Source organism: Pollicipes pollicipes, unplaced genomic scaffold, assembly GCF_011947565.3.
Source record: "Pollicipes pollicipes isolate AB1234 unplaced genomic scaffold, Ppol_2.1 Scaffold_6686;HRSCAF=7923_pilon_pilon_pilon, whole genome shotgun sequence".
Lineage (NCBI taxonomy): Eukaryota > Metazoa > Arthropoda > Thecostraca > Pollicipedomorpha > Pollicipedidae > Pollicipes > Pollicipes pollicipes.
In genome coordinates, this window is record NW_023596921.1 from 43701561 (window position 1) to 43714894 (window position 13334).

The 13334-nt window shown below is 48.3% G+C and overlaps 2 non-coding genes across 2 annotated transcripts; both read right to left on the minus strand.

Moving 5' to 3' along the window:
* Window positions 1-7200: 7200 nt before the first annotated feature.
* Window positions 7201-7272, minus strand: TRNAG-UCC (transfer RNA glycine (anticodon UCC)). Its single transcript has one exon. It is a non-coding gene; the product is annotated as a tRNA-Gly (tRNA).
* Window positions 7273-11730: 4458 nt separating this feature from the next.
* Window positions 11731-11802, minus strand: TRNAG-UCC (transfer RNA glycine (anticodon UCC)). Its single transcript has one exon. It is a non-coding gene; the product is annotated as a tRNA-Gly (tRNA).
* Window positions 11803-13334: the final 1532 nt, after the last annotated feature.

Below are 13334 nucleotides of genomic sequence, written 5' to 3' on the forward strand. Positions count from 1 at the left end.
CACCTCCTCTCACCGCTTGCGCGGTGACCACACACGAGTGAGCAGTGTGCTGGGCTTCGAACTGTGCGAGCGCCGGGTGTGAGACGCGATGTCGCCTCGGTTCAAAACCATGCGTGCGATGGCCGGGAATCGAACCCGGGTCAACTGCTTGGAAGGCAGCTATGCTCACCACTATACCACCATCGCATGCAATCGTTGCAAATGCTGCATATAACGGTCACCTGTACTTGGTTTTCCTAAAAAAAAAAGTGGACCAGTGAGTGCCAGCCGTAGTGATTACAGGCCGTCATGTCTGGAAATCGTATTCACGAACGTCAGATATAAACGACTAGATACTTATATTTTGTGTTTGCCTTAATCACCGCATAGCCAGTGGAATAACAGGATTTCAGTGACTTCATTCACTCAGTAACTAGAGACTTGTGTGAACAATTTGAAAACTGTCGTGCGCTGTATATTCCGTGTCGTTGCATAGTGTATCCACTAAAGTACAGGAAACGACGCATAAGAGCTTGCGTCTGGTTTTTGAAAACGGGTTATTACAAAGCAGCGATTGTAGCGCCTTCAAATGGTGTATGTGCTTACGCACAATGTAGGGATCTGCGAACACTTCTTATGCCTTTGAAACATCCGGCACATTTTACTCTGTCAGTGCAGAGCATCGGATGATGCATGCAACTTTACAACACAGGGCCTACGGTCTACTGAGATGTGGTGGGACAGTGAAGTATTCAGACTAATCTTAGCTACCAGCCATTTTAAATTATACTCTCTTCCTTCTCATTTGTAGTTGAAATGTGGCATAAGAGCACTTAAGTTCTACCTCGGAAACAATTTAAATTTTATAGCTCAGGTATTTGGATCACTACTTTGAACAATGGTACTAGCCAAACAACGCTTTGCAGGAGATGACACTGGCATGATATCTTAGGCACAATATGTATGGGGTTACAATTAGCAAGAAATGACATAGCTCATACAACAATTTTTAGCGTCCACGCGGGTTAATGCCGACTCAACATTGTGTAGGGCGGTGCCTTATGTTGGGCTGGATACCTTGCTGGCTAGGCGAACTGGGCTGTGGGCAAATATTTTGGAGAATGTTGCCTTTCCGGTGTGTGTATTTAGGACCGTGCAAACTAGCCCATGGTGGCACTTTTAAAAAAAAAAACTCGACTTAAGAAACGAAAGCTAAGGCGTACGTTCCGAATGTCACCACCACAAGTAAAATGCTGAAATGTGGTCACTGTCAATTTCGGCGTGTGTATTGCAATCTGTTGACAGTTGAGCACAATAGGCCAACACAAAATAACCTGTCCGATTACTAATCCTAGAGTAATTTCAAACTTAAAACAACGTGCCTGTGTGAACGTCAAGGGGTCAATGGTCCTTGAGTGTGGTGAGATGCCGGGCAGGAAATTCCCCAAATTCCACTTTTGTGACCGGTGTGGCAGGAATGTCGCCCACCGTTACTTACCACTTTTTCTAGTCACAGCTTTGTCTACGCCTGGTACAACCGACTGGACCTGCAGGTCATAAGGCTCCCAGTTTAAAAACATGCAGTCAACGAGGAAACGGATGCAAGGCCCAATCCGCGAATTCCAAGAGGCTTTGTGTGTTGACAGCCGGCCAAAAGGACCATGACCGAAAACGTGCGGCAAACCCGTCACCCAAGATAATTTACCTGACACGATCACCATTTTAAGTCGGGATAAATAGCCGAGAGCGGCGGTTGTCCCTAACTCCGTGTGTCGCACGGTGACCACAGGTCACTGTAACCCACAATCGTGCGTCCCCGGTCTCCGGAAGCTGAGCTCACACGCCACACCCATCGCTCACCCTCTTTCCTATACGTAATCCCACAATCCGAGCCGACGGTTCAGCCGCAGGCCGTGGTATAAAATGTGAGACACCACCACGTTTGGTATCACTTGATCCTACACACCCTACGGCATAAAATGAAGGCAAGTGTTCTGAAGTGGAGTAGAGGGAAACATGTCATAAAGCTTCCAAGGGACGAATGTGAAACAAAAGTGTATTGTCCTCAATGTGGTGTTCGATGGAAGGGACCAATAAGTGTTTTCAGCCATACTCTAAAAGAAAACACTTTCTTTGCCAGATCGTTATGGTCTACAATAGTGCTGCGCATTATGTCGACAGTGTGCTCTAAGGGGCAGCAGTAGGTTCTGAGGGCATGGACGAAACAGCGGTCTTGGTGCACCGTCTGCAGACGTACTCAGGAAAATATCACCGGCAATACTCAGCATTTCGTACATGATGGCACTCTGTCATCGATAAAGCAAACGTATCTAACACAGTAGGTAACTACGCATGTTTAACGACAGTCAGCGCAATAAAACATGGGTCACGTTTTCAGGTCTTCTTGGTCGCTGTTCTGGCCGTTGCCGCCGCCGACAAACGCCCGAGGCTACAGGGCCCCGGCCCCCATCAGACCAGCTACGCCCCCTGCCCCCGCTCACCGTCCAGCCCAGCTACGCTCCGGCTCACCAGCAGAGCTACGATCAGCCGCCCAAGTACCACTTCAACTACGACGTCCACGGCTACGGAGACTACGAGCCCCAGTTCAACGCTCAGGAGGGCCGTGATGGGTACAGCACCCAGGGCTCTTACTCTGTTGTTCTTCCCGACGGTCGTACCCAGAAGGTGACCTACAACGTCGCTGATGCCTACTCTGGCTACGTCCGCTGACGTCACGTGCGAGGGTGAGGCCCGCTACGACCAGGCCTATGCCCGCCCCTCTTACCACCCGGCAGCCCAGCTACAAGCTTGTCCGCAAGCCTGGCTGCGTCCTACTACTAGAAAACCGGGTCCCAGCAGCGATAAAAAACTGGTCGAATTGTATTTATACATGATCGTTACTGAATAAAATCCCGCAATGTTCTGGGACATCTTTGCACCGAAACACCAGCCCCAGTGACTATAATCTCTACTGGATGGAATCATAAGCTAAACACTGAAGGTATCTATGCAGGCGGTTTGACCTTTCAGGACAACTTTAATTGGCCGTCCTGTCCTTGATCTTGCATTTTTCTCAGTAAGTCGCTATCCGTCTAAATTTCTAATTTTGACACTTATTGGGTTCAGTTTCAAACGTCTGGTGCCAAGCGTGGGCGCTGGTCTCTCTCGCTCTCCTGTTCAACACCCTGTGAACATCACAGCCAGGCTCACAGTGCATTGGCACAGAATGAGCATTGTGCTAAAATCACTACTGATTAGCAAACAGGTGCTGGTACTGACTGCCGATAGATACTAACGTCTTTACTGTTATGGTCTTTATTGTGTGGCATCTGTGGTGGCACAAAGGACTTCTTCGTGGCATCACGTTTGGCCATTGGAAGAAGCTGCGTCTCCAGCGTGTGCCTTTGGGATCGTGCAAAGTAGGTATGGTGAAGCTTGTATAGAAACTGGACTGACGAAACGGAGCAAAAATGTATGTTTTCGAATATCACCATCACAGTAAAGTCCTAAAACTTGGTTGCCGCAAAGTTTGGAGTAGTATATTGCAATCTGTGACAGTTGTGCACAAAAATGTAGCACAAACAAGTTGTCCCGATTACTAATCCTAGGTTTATTTAAAACTTAACATACTCGTGTGAACATCAGAAGATTAGTGTGCTTTGGGCGTGACTTCAGACGTCGCCACGGGGTAGCATCCTCATGTGTTATTATTTCATGACACCTTAATGCATGCGAATTTGCAAGAAATTTTGAGTGCTGGGGAGAAAATCTTCTTTTTGTCACCGCTGTGGCCTGGAAAAACGCCAGCGTTACTACGCATTTTTTCTCGCAACAACCTTGTCTGCACCAGAGTAAATGACTGTTGCCTCATGCCATATGACAACAGTGAGACATGCAGCTAACAAAACCGTGCAAGCCCGCCCAAAGAACTCCAAGAGCTGTGTGTGCTGATTCCCCGGGCAAAAGACCATGATAAAGACGTGCGGCAAACCCCTCACCCAAGATAGTTACCAGGCACGATTACCATTTCAAGTCGGGATAAACAACCGACAGTGGCGGTTGTCGCTCACTCCGCATAGTTAAAGGCAGTCAACGCTACAAGACATGAGGCGCATTTTCAGGTCTTCTTGGTCGTCACTGTTCTGGCAGTTGCCGCCGTCGACAACGCCTCAGGCTACAGGGTCCCGGCCCACCATCAGACCAGCTACGCCCCTGCCCCCGCTCACCGCCAGCCCAGCTACGCTCCGGCCCACCAGCAGAGCTACGATCAGCCGCCCAAGTACCACTTCAACTACGACGTCCACGGCTACGGAGACTACGAGCCCCAGTTCAACGCTCAGGAGGGCCGTGATGGGTACAGCACCCAGGGCTCTTACTCTGTTGTTCTTCCCGACGGTCGTACCCAGAAGGTGACCTACAACGTCGCTGATGCCTACTCTGGCTACGTCGCTGATGTCACGTACGAGGGTGAGGCCCGCTACGATCAGGCCTACGTCCGCCCCTTTTACCACCCGCAGCCCGCTTACAAACTCGTCCACAAGGCGACTTTGTACAACTAGAGCGACATCGAGCAAAACAGTAACTGAATCGCCATCTAGAGCTGGTAAATGTTGACTGGGTGCCAGGATGAACCAGTTACATGCAATTTATGGAATGATTGTTTCTCAATACATCTACCGATAAGCTATGCCATTTTTGTACAAACACACAGAACAAAGCAAAAGCACGTGCACAATGTTCATGCATATGTAAGGGTGGTGAGTACCGTCAAACGTTCGACAAATTTCTGGCTGCCACTAGCCATGGAATGGTAACATTTTATTGGCATCTTTATGACGTCATTAATGCCTGGGCGATCTTCAAATAGTCTTTCCTAAATAGACTGCACATCTTCGCGGGCGTGCAGCTTTGAAACTGGAGAGGTTTTGGTCTTAATGACAAGACTGCTAGTTGTTCCGAATGATCTTCAAGACGGCTGTTTCAGCTGAAATCATATACAAATGTGGAACACTTCCTTTTAAGTTTCATACTGAGACCTCGTGAGCGTGAAGAGATGCAGGACTGAGAGTTGAACACCAAAGCCCACGTCTTTTAGGCGGAAAATATCAAAAGAGAGCTACAGCGGTGGGTGTCCAATGTACCGAAGGAATCTGTAGGGGGCTACATGACTTCGCCATTGATGCGATCGGTGTCTTGAGACACTGATGTGAGACTTAGTTGTATAAGTTGGATGCCAAAACATACAAAGTAATTTGTTTGGTTATAGCTCTATCAATCTAGCATTTGCAGCCACTGACCTTCGCCCGTGTCATCAAGCTGTCTGACGCGGCAAAGCGGCTGCTGTGTTCTCATACTACATCCTTAGCGTTTCCGTTCGTGCTGTTGTAACAGATAACTTTAAGCCCTGGTTATATAGTATATGTGTGCATATATATATATATATATATATATATATATTATAATATATATATATATATACATATATATACATATATATATATGTATATATAATATATACATATATATATATGTATATGTATATATATATATATATATATGTATATGTATAGTATATGATATGTATATATATATATATACAAAATATATATGTATTATATATACATATATCTATATATATATCTATATATATATATATATATATATATGTCATATATATATATGTATATTATATATTATATATATATATATATATATATATATATATATATATATCATATCGTATCGGTATCGGCATCGGTATCATATCATACCGCGGCGAACATTTTACATCCTTGGGCACCACGTTCCACGCTCTCGACTCAAAAACGAGACGCGACCAAATTGTCCCATACGTGGAAAAGGGAGCTGATAGTTTAACGTTGTCCTTGTGCAACGAAAGGACATATTGCAGGGCCTGGTGAGGGGTCGGGCAGGCGGTGCAGTTCGGGGGCCTTGTTGACATGCACTAATGTGTACGTACGTGGATTGTAGATCACGCTCTTCGACCAGCTCTTACACAGGAGTCGTTTGAGACCGATCATTGTGTCGGGTAATCTATCGCAGCATCCAAGGTCCCTGACAGTGCGGGACAAGTGCATTACTCATGCAATCAGGAGTGTGGTGGGATTTAATTGCCCGCAATGGAAAACATGATGAAAAACAAGGCTGATCATTCGTGATTTCACATTCGTCAGTCTTGGCTCCGCACAATATCATTCTCAGAGGTGAACGAGAAACCGTCAACACCACCTCGAAGCACTACATCGCTACCGCTCTGATACCCTTTTGGGGGTCATGGGACAACTTCACGGGATCGATCAGGACAAAGATGGCTACTACAGGACAGCGAGACACCGCACACGCTACGAGTCTTACTAGACTGATTGGCGGAATATTTTATTGGAAGGGCACGTCAGCCATATTGTGGGCTTCTCACTGGCCCAACTTGTCGTCCCTGGACTATATGGTGGAATTACCTCAAGGGACAACGTCCACGTACACAAGTTAGTGGCCTTTCAGGACCTCAACACTGCCTTCATACTTGTGATGAGACAGGTCACGGTCAACAAGATCGAAAGCGCGGTTACTTGATCGAGCGGAAGATTGAACATCTGTAGTAGGATTGGGTGGCTTGCAGCCAGGAGTCTGTTAGATCTTCCTTTCAGCATTCAGGATTCATCAGAATTCAGGGATATATTCCGTTATCCCGATTTGTTGGATATGGAATCACTGCTGAGTGTCACTGTCGCTAATCGTGTTTTGCGACTGAATTGCCAGTCGAATGCCAAAATAGTCGTGATTGTGCGGTTAACACACGTACCACTGATGAGAAAAACTTAAGCGAAGTTTTATCTTGGCTTCCTTACCAATGCCCCACATATGGCTGTCTCCGAGGAGGTCACTAGACGACGCCTTGTCCCGGCGTCGAGTTCTGCTCTCCCGTTATCGAGCGGGAGGAACGGCCACATTCCGGTCGGAAGGATTGTGTGCGAAGTGTGTTAGTTGCGAGAAAAAATTGCGGTGGAACAGTTTTGACTAACGGCGTAGGCGATATCTAGAACACCAGCACTATGGTGGTGTCGGGTTGATGATCTGTTGAGCATTCGCCTCCCTCTCACCGCTCACGCGGTAGCCATTGGCGAAGGAGCAGCGTGCTTGGCTTCGAGCTGTGCGCGTGCCAGATGTGGGACTGGATGCCTCCTCTTGGATCAAAACCAGGTGTGCGATGGCCGGGAATCGAACCCGGGTCAACTGCTTGGAAGGCAGCTATGCTCACCACTATACCACCATCGCCCGCAATAGTTGCAAATGCTGCATATAATGCTGCACCAGTATTTGGTTTTCCTCAAAAAGTGAAAGTGGGCCAGTGAGTGTCAGGCGTAGTTATTATAGGCCGGTCTGTCGTTTGACGTTTGACGAAATGACATTTACAAGGCAGCCATATACCTTCCCATCACATGAAAGTACGTCCTGGTATGCAAAGCACGTCTTGAACGTCTGGAGAGGACGCCTAATAGGCGTCTTGATGTCGCATCAAAAATAGACCCTTAAATCCCGCGTGAAAAGATGGCTGGAAGGCGCGTAAAAGACCCTGAAAGTGGTTTTATTCGTCTTACACTGCGCTTTGATGACATTCTCTTGCCATCGCGTCTTAAAATTGCTTCAATCTAGAACGTTACGTTACGTTGAAGGGAACGGCCCAACTTTGAAGATATTGAAGCAAGCATTATATACGACGAGAATCAATGCGTCCAGGTTTTATTAATTACGCCATTGTACCTCGCACAACATTGCTTGAGAGCCAAATGACCGCCGTTATCTCTGGAAGTCGTGCTCACGAACGCCAGATATGAACGACCCGACCATTGTTTTGTTTCCAGTTGACCGCTGCCAGTAGCGCCGGCAGGAGGGTCACAGGAGGCACGTGCATCCCCACTTAGGTGCCGAGAGGCCCTTCGGGCAACTTGAAATCTACCATTGAAGTCTGATTTGAGGGCTTTAAGGGCCCAAGAGCAATACAACCGGAGGTTGTATTGAGGGTCGCGGCCCTGGGGCCAGAAACCTTAATGTCATCCAGACGGCCATGTGCGCTAATCAGGGGCCCCTGAATCGATAAAGGCCCATATGTCGGTCAGACATCACCAATTAAGTATAGTCGGCACTGTGTCGGTATGGCCTGGTGGCCCATTCCCCAAGCAGGAACAAAGCAGGAGCCAGCAATTTACATTGTTCGGGGCCCAGCGTCCGTGAGGGGTCCCACAATGCCTCACGGGGGGTCCTGTGCTGGCAAGGAGCCCGAGTAGGCCAGAGCCAGTGTTTGAGCAGGCTTCAAAAGCCTGGATGGCCTAATGGGACCGGCGATCAAGGGTCCGATTGGAGGGCTTAATAGCACGAAGTGCTGGTTGGGTCTCATTCAGGGATTTCAGGGATTCAGGGATTATTCAGGATCTCATAAGCCTGCAGGCATGACCCTAAAGTGACAGACGGCTCTTTGCGCCGATCGGGGACTCCGTATCGACATGGGCCTATACGTCGGTCAGGCACCATCAGCAGTGCATAGTCAGCTCCGTGTCCATACGGGCCGGGGGTCAACTTCCCTAATCAGGTACAAAGCCGGGGCCAGCGATTTACATTGGTCGGGGCCCCTGTATCTGTCAGGGGCCCGCAGTGCTTAATAGAGGGTCCTGTGTTTGCAAGGGCCCCGAGCCGAGCAAGGGCAGAGTTGCATGAGGTCCGAAGAGGCGCCCGTGGGACCTAGCGGAACCAACGATCAAGGGCTCAGTTGGAGGACATGAAGGCCCGATGGGTTGGCTCTAGGTCACGTAAGGAATTGCGGCCCGATGGGCCGTGACCTAAAATATCAGTCAGGGGTCCTCTGCACCGTTTGAAGGCTCCTGAGACAATGCCCGCGTCTCAGTCGGCCGAACAGTTAGCTCCCTGCCAGTCAGAACTTTGAGTGCCCATTTCCCTGGAAGGGACAAGGCCAGGTCGGTGATTTGCATTGGCCGGGCCTGCTGCAACAATGCCGGGCTTCTGCAACGGCCAGGGGCCCAATGCCTAACAGGGTGTGTTATGCCAGCAAGGGGCCGGTCAAGTCTCAAGTCGGTCAGGGGAACATTTGCTCAACATAGACGGGCACGGCACCTCGAATGACGGACGACCTCTTGCGTTGGACGGGGTCCTCTGACAAAAAGAGAAAATGTTAAAGCTTATGATGAGTTTTCACGTTGAGACAGTGGAAGAGTCCTGTGCCAGTCGAGGCTCTCAATGCCGGACGGCGGGCCCTCCAGCCCAGTTCCAGCATGAGCCCGTTAAACCGAAGCCCGGGGGCTTTCCGCACCAGGAAGGTACCAATGTGATATGATGTATCCCTTCAAGGGCCTCCGGATCGACCAGGGGATCCACCCCGTGTCGTCAGAATGGCAGGCGGAAGACACCCCGCGGTGCGACGGCCCTTCAGCTCCTGACCGAGAACAAAAATGTGCCCCTAGTGTTTTACTCAACATACCCCTTGCCCGGAAATAATGGGCTTCATCAGTGTTGAAAAAGGTGGTTCGACATGAGTTTAAAAACGAACCTTGTCATCCCATGTTTGCCTGAGAGCGTTCATTCTTTTGCAGCATCGATTAGTGGAACAACGTACGTCAAAAGGTTTGAGTCTGCGCGCCTAAAATCTCGCGAGCAAGAACAGCTATGGTCTCGGTTGCAGTTGCCGGAAAACCAAACGGCGTTGGGCACTGTAACACCACGCGCCCCGGGCGTGAACGAACGTCGTAAAATGATAGTTCCGAATGCGTTTCAAGGTTATATCGCACCGTTCAAAGAAGTCTTCAATGACGGGAAATTCAATATTACCCGAAACTTACCGACAGATGTTATAGCTGCAAAAAACAGAATATTCAACACAAAAACCAGCGTCCTTCAAAAAGTCCTTACTTTCAAGGTCATCCTTCAAGGCCAAATTCAGGTTCAAATGGCGAAGAACACAGTATCACCCGAAAAGCACCGACCGATTTTTAGCTTGCAAAATCAGAATATTCATCACAGAAAAATGGCGTCCGTCAAAAATGAATGACCTGTCAAGGCCATCCTTCAATGTTAATTTCAGGCTCAACAGACGGGGAAATCCATTTCACCCGAAAACTACTGGGCCACGTTAAACCTGTCAAAACCAGCATGTTCACTACAGAAAGAGCTACGCGTCAGTAAAGAAGTCCTGACCTGTCAAGGTCACCCTTCAAGGTTAGAAGCGTGCTCATAGGACGGGGAACTCCATATCTGCCAAACATTACAGGCCGACTTTAAACTTGGAAACATCAGATTATTCACTAGAGAAGGAACTGGCGTCCACCAAAGAAGTCCGTGTCCTTTAAGCCCGCGTCTGACCTTGAAGTGTGACGTTGAGAGGTCAGGACTTTTTGATGGACGCTGTTTTTTTCTGTGGTAATTATCCCGACAGTTGCAAGTTTGAAATCGGTCGGTAATTTTTAGTGATGTGGAGTCCCCCATCCTTTGAGCCGGTGTTTGACCTTGCAGGATAACCTTAAGAAGTCGGGACTTTTTAATGACGTGGTGGCCCTTCTGCTTGTTAATATGTTGATGCTTGTATTTCATAAATCGACAGGTAATCTTTTGTGATATCGAGTTCCCGTCCTTTGACCCCGCTTTCGATTTCTAAAATCACAAAACATTGCAAAATAAAAGTAATTTCCAATGTTCTCGTGCTATACTTTCTCTCGAGACCCTTTTCAGAGAAATCGGAACTCGTCGCCGAATAAACCGCTAAAAAATCGCCAACATCGCGAACATACTGCCACTCCAGACGCGGCACTCGCTCATGCCTGTCAGCAAGAACGGTTAAGGTTTGGACGCGTATAAAACAATACTTAAGAGTTCTGTCATTTTGTTGTTGTTGACATTTTATCATTCCCGAACCGTGTCCAAGCCTCCTCAGGGGGACGTAGGCTCCAGGCCACAGACATGTCTTAAAAGGTTCTTGGTAGACGAGCTTACCGCAGGGTCGGCCATGTTTGTTGTCCGCTTCCTCCCAGTCGCAGCTCGTGGCCCTCGAGCTGCATCGCTTACACGCTCGACAAGCTGTCAGCAGTTTTAAAAGACGCCGTCTTCGCTACACAACCTGATGTGCGCGACGCTTTGTAGCCTGTTAACTCGTTTTAGTTTTGTTTTACTCTCCTACGTGAAATGATGCCGTTTTCAATATTCATTCCATCCTCTTGTGTAGGAGTGGGGTGCTGTGCGGGGCGTAGGGGCCCCCGCACAGCACCCCACAGCACCCCGCAGGTCTGTGCACCGCACGACCCTTCCCCGTTCGTCAGTATTACCCGCCCCTTGAGTTATACCTCTGCATTTTCGCTGACGATAACGAGATGAGCTCGTGCACCAGGCGTCGCGGGGAGATGGTCGCCGGCCGGCTTACGCCGGTTGGCCGGCACCTCGGGGTCCCCAGAGTGTTGGCTAAGCGGGAGCAACGGCCGCCTGCGTGTTGGGACGCTTATGTGCGACAGATACCAGTACGTAAGAAAGATGGTCATGTGACATGTTTGAATACCGATGTGGGCGATATAAGAAAGGACCAAAGACTGGGGCGATGTTGGGTTGATAGTGCGTTAACCACGCACCTCCCTCTCACCGCTTGCGCGGTGACCACACACGAGTGAGCAGTGTGCTGGGCTTCGAGCTGTGCGCGCGCCGGGTGTGAGACGCGATGTCGCCTCGCTTCAAAACCATGCGTGCGATGGCCGGGAATCGAACCCTGGTCAACTGCTTGGAAGGCAGCTATGCTCACCACTATACCACCATCGCATGCAGTCGTTGCAAATGCTGCATATAACGGTCACCTGTACTTGGTTTTCCTCAAAAAAAGAAAGTGGACCAGTGAGTGCCAGCCGTAGTGATTACAGGCCGCCATGTCTGGAAATCGTATTCACGAACGTCAGATATAAACGACTAGATACTTATATTTTGTGTTCGCCTTAATCACCGCATAGCCAGTGGAATAACAGGATTTCAGTGACTTCATTGACTCAGTAACTAGAGACTTGTGTGAACAATTTGAAAACTGTCGTGCGCTGTATATTCCGTGTCGTTGCATAGTGTATCCACTAAAGTACAGCAAACGACGCATAAGAGCTTGCGTCTGGTTTTTGAACACAGGTTATTACAAAGCAGCGATTGTAGCGCCTTCAAATGGTGTATGTGCTTACGCACAATGTAGGGATCTGCGAACACTTCTTATGCCTTTGAAACATCCGGCACATTTTACTCTGTCAGTGCAGAGCATCGGATGATGCATGCAACTTTACAACACAGGGCCTGCGGTCTACTGAGATGTGGTGGGACAGTGAAGTATCAGACATATCTTAGCTACCAGCCATTTTAAATTATACTCTCTTCCTTCTCATTTGTAGTTGAAATGTGGCATAAGAGCACTTAAGATCTACCTCGGTACAATTTAAATTTTATAGCTCAGGTATTTGGATCACTGCTTTGAAACAATGGTACTAGCCAAACAACGCTTTGCAGGAGATGACACTGGCATGATATATTAGGCACAATATGTATGGGGTTAAAATTAGCAAGAAATGACATAGCGCATACAACAATTTTAGCGTCTACGCGGGTTAATGCCGACTCAACATTGTGGTAGGGCGGGCTTATGTGGGCTGGATACCTTGCTGGCTAGGCGAATTGGGCTGTGGGCAAATATTTTGGAGAATGTTGCCTTTCCGGTGTGTGTATTTAGGACCGTGCAAACTAGCTATGGTGGCACTTTTAAAAAAAAACTCGACTTAAGAAACGAAGCTAAAGGCGTACGTTCCGAATGTCACCACCACAAGTAAAATGCTGAAATGTGGTCACTGTCAATTTCGGCGTGTTGTATTGCAATCTGTGACAATTGAGCACAATAGGCCAACACAAAATAACCTGTCCGATTACTAATCCTAGAGTAATTTCAAACTTAAAACCAACGTACCTGTGTGAACGTCAAAGGTCAATGTCCTTTGAGCGTGGTGAGATGCCGGGCAGAAATTCCCCAAATTCCACTTTTGTGACCGGTGTGGCAGGAATGTCGCCACCGTTACTTACCACTTTTCTAGTCACAGCTTTGTCTACGCCTGGTCCAACGACTGACCTGCAGGTCATAAGGCTCCAGTAAAACATGCAGTCAACGAAGGAAAAAGGATGCAAGCCCACTCCGAGAATTCCAAGAGCTTTGTGTGTTGACCAGCCGGCCAAAAGACCATGACGAAAACGTGCGGCAAACCCGTCACCCAAGATAATTACCTGACACGATCACCATTTTAAGTCGGGATAAATAGCCGAGAGCGGCGGTT